This window comes from Prunus avium, chromosome 4 (assembly GCF_965620075.1).
Source record: "Prunus avium chromosome 4, drPruAviu1.hap1.1, whole genome shotgun sequence".
NCBI classification, from domain to species: Eukaryota; Viridiplantae; Streptophyta; class Magnoliopsida; order Rosales; family Rosaceae; genus Prunus; species Prunus avium.
Genome location: NC_142287.1, coordinates 2,617,590 through 2,621,325, shown reverse-complemented (window position 1 = coordinate 2,621,325; position 3,736 = coordinate 2,617,590). Strand labels below are relative to the sequence as shown.

At 39.2% G+C, this 3,736-nt stretch overlaps 1 non-coding gene across 1 annotated transcript; it reads right to left on the bottom strand.

The window, feature by feature from the left end:
- Positions 1–1,511: 1,511 nt before the first annotated feature.
- Positions 1,512–1,618, bottom strand: LOC148294698 (small nucleolar RNA R71). The gene has a single exon (XR_015835535.1). It is a non-coding gene; the product is annotated as a small nucleolar RNA R71 (small nucleolar RNA).
- Positions 1,619–3,736: the final 2,118 nt, after the last annotated feature.

The window sequence follows — 3,736 nt, the reverse complement described above, 5'->3', positions numbered from 1 at the left end:
AGTTTCTTTTCCATTATGAGTAGCTAAATCCATAACTAGGGCTTCGATGTAACCTAACATGAATATTCTGGGTTTATAAGTTTGGAGTTTCAAGTTTGATTCATGATTCATGTTCTTATTCATTATGCTTATAAGTTAACATGCTTGTTTGAATGATTGATCACCATTAGAACTTGTTTGTTAACTATCTTGGTTTGAATTAAGAGTAGACACCATGCTTTAATTCGAATTGAACTATGAATAGGAAGAGTATGTATGGACATTCGACAACAGGGATTAGATACATGCTTGGTTGTTTAAATTGTTCTTCTATGCTTAATGGGTTCCTAATGCTTAATTTTAGGTTAGACAACAAATGATCAAATTAGGGAATTAGGAACACAAGGTTAGGACCAAACACCATGGCCTAATCATACTTTAGCTAGAATCAATCTTTGAATCTAAATTAGACTTGTTACTTGACTCCATATAACCCAGAATTGAATTGTTATGGTGATTCGAATGCCCTAGTCTCCAAATCTGTTTTCCAACTCTTAAAACCACTCTTTGTTACACTTGTTTATTTGCTTTCATTTGCAATTTCAGTTTGCTCACTTCCTTTTACAATCACAATCACTCTCACTTTAATTTCTGTTTTAGACTTAACTTCCTAACTTCTTGAATTCGGTAATCTACGTACATAACTAATTTCAACTTCACAGTCTTCGTGGGTACGACCTCGTACTTGTCTTGCTATATTACTAATTGCCCCGTACAATTGCGAGTTAACATAATAATTAACAACAAATTTTGGCGCCGTTGCCGGGGACTGAACGAAAGTTCTTCCCTGGTTATGTGCCCAAGGTTACCCTATTTTTTTAGTGTTTCTAATTAATCTAATTTTCTGTTTCAGGTAGTTTATGTCTAAAAGACCGTTCCTTGAACAAGTGAGGTCTTCGTTCCAACGCTCCAGATCTTTGAACGCAGGACCATCGTTGCAACCCAACCGGGTGATCTCTGAAGTTCATAATCGTCTAGAAAGAGAGTTGTCAACTGCAAAAGAGCAAGCTCTTGCCACGTTTACAAGTATTGCTCTCCACACTGAACTTCCTGGTTCTTCACCTTCAAATTCGGAAGCAAGTTCAGACCAAGAAGAAGAAGAAGAGATGGCTGCCAATGAGTTCATGGGAGAACTTGATATCCCAACAATTCCAGCATCTCCTTCAAGCATTTTGCTGCCCACTGTAGCTCGAAATTATGAGCTTAAATCTTCTCATCTTAATATGCTGCCTTCCTTTTATGGTTTACCTAATGAAGATCCATTAACTCATATAAAGGATATTTTTAATGTTGTGAGTTCTTTTCCCTTGACAGGTGTGACAGAAGATCAACTTCGAATGAGAGTGTTTCCATACACTTTGAAGGATAAGGCGAAATATTGGTTGAATTCTTTAAAGCCTGGTTCACTCACTACATGGGCTGCCATTCAAAAGAAGTTCTTGGAGAAATACTTCTCCACGCAAAAGACCGACATGCTTAGGGATAAGATCTTGTTATTTGCACAGCAAGATGATGAATCGTTTTGCGAAGCATGGGAGAGATTCAATGGGCTGCTCAACCAATGTCCTCATCATGGGATTCCATTGAAGCTTCAAATGCGTATGTTTTATAAAGGACTAACCCCTTCTAGTCATAATATAGTCACCAATTTTGCAGGTGGTTCTTTTAAAACCAAAACTCCAGAAGAAACATACGAACTCTTTGAGGAGATAGCAATGGAGACCCAACATACGGATACAAGAGGTAAACGTGTTATTAGTGGTTCTAATGATGCTTCTAGTGTGCAGATTTCAAAACTGGAACAAAAGCTAGATGCTCTTCTTGCATTAAACTCAAGAAGCCCTCCGAAAGAAGTGTGTAGTATTTGCGAAACTCCTGACCATGCTACCATAGCTTGTCCACTTGGGGCTGGATATCCAGAATTTGTGCAAGAGAAAGCTAAGTTGGTAAATTCCTACAACCAAGGTCCAAGAAATGATCCATACTCTCAAAGTTATAATCCAGGTTGGAGGAATCATCCAAACTTTTCATGGAGGAATACTCAGAATCAAGCCAATCCCCCTTCATTCCAAAAGCCACAACAAACATCATCATTGGAGGATATAGTTAAGCAGATGGCAATCAACCAATCCAATTTCCAGCAAACTACACAAGCTACCATTACCAAATTGGAAGTTCAAATAGGCCAATTAGCTGCTGAAATAACTCAAAGAGCACCTGGGAAATGGCCAAGCCAGACCGAGATCAATCCAAAGAACCAAGAAGCCAAGGCCATTCATGTGCTCAGATCAGGTAAGATCATTGATAGTAAAGTTGATTCTAATCTTTCAAATGATGTTGTGATTGTAGAAGATGAAGAGGAGGAGACCACGGCTACAGAAGGGGAACATCTCAAAACTTCTCAATCTGCTCCTAATGCCAAATCAGATTCTCAGGAATCCAAACAATTCCAATTGCATAAGAGAGATGACAAATTTGTGCCACCACATCTTCAAGAAGATAGATACGTGCCACCCGCTCCATATGTTCCACCGATTCCATTTCCAGGCCGTCTTAAGAAAGCAAAGCAAGATAAGGCTTTTAAAGAGATTTATGATATTTTGAGTAAAGTTAATATCAATTTGCCTTTGCTTGATGTTATTGAACAGATTCCTGCATATGGAAAGTTCATCAAGGACTTGAAAACTCACAAGCTCAATTTCGCTCCAAATGAAGATGTAAAGCTTGACCAGAATGTAAGTGCTGTGTTGCAAAGGAAGCTTCCACCAAAACTAGTTGATCCTGGCAGCTTTGACATTCCCATTAACATTGGAGGCAATAAGGTTGGAAGAGCCATGTTGGACTTGGGAGCAAGTGTCAACCTAATGCCATATTCATTGTATCAAAAGCTTGGCTTAGAAGGGATGAAGAAGACTTCAATACGACTTGAACTAGCTGATCATTCTATAAAATATCCAAAAGGTATTGTAGAAGATATTTTAGTTCAAGTTAATACACTAATTCTCCCTGCTGATTTTGTAGTGATGGACATGGAAGACAATCCAAATGGAGATCATGTTGATCGCATTCTCCTAGGCAGGCCATTCATGGCCACTGCAGACACAGTTATCAAAGTGAAAGATAGCACCCTTTCCATGACTGTTCTGGGTGAAACTGTTGAATTTAAAATGCTTAATGCTCTATCTCAACCTTCTATCTCTCTTGATTCTTGCTTTTCAATTGATGTTGTGGATCATGAGGTTTCTTCCAAAATTTTGCAGAGAAAGTCTAATGATGCTCTAGAAGCTGTCTTAACACAAGAAGAGGAAGATCTTTGTGAACCGGAGTTCCAAGAAGTGGTGGCTGCCTTAGAAGTGTTTCAACCATACCCACCATCCTTTAGGCCACCACTCGAGCCTCTTGGACCATCATCCACGAAATTGGAGCCATCCATTATCACCCCACCAAAGCTAGAACTTAAACCACTGCCCAATCATCTTAAATATACTTATTTGGGTGCTAACGAAACTCTCCCTGTTATAATTGCTGCAGGTCTCACCTCACATGAAGAAGAGAGCTTAATTAAGGTTCTAAAAGAGCATAAAACATCCATTGGGTGGACCATAGCAGACATCAAAGGAATTAGTCCAAGCATGTGCATGCACCGGATTCTAATGGAAGAAGACAGCAAACCATCCCGTGATGCCCAAAGGAGGCT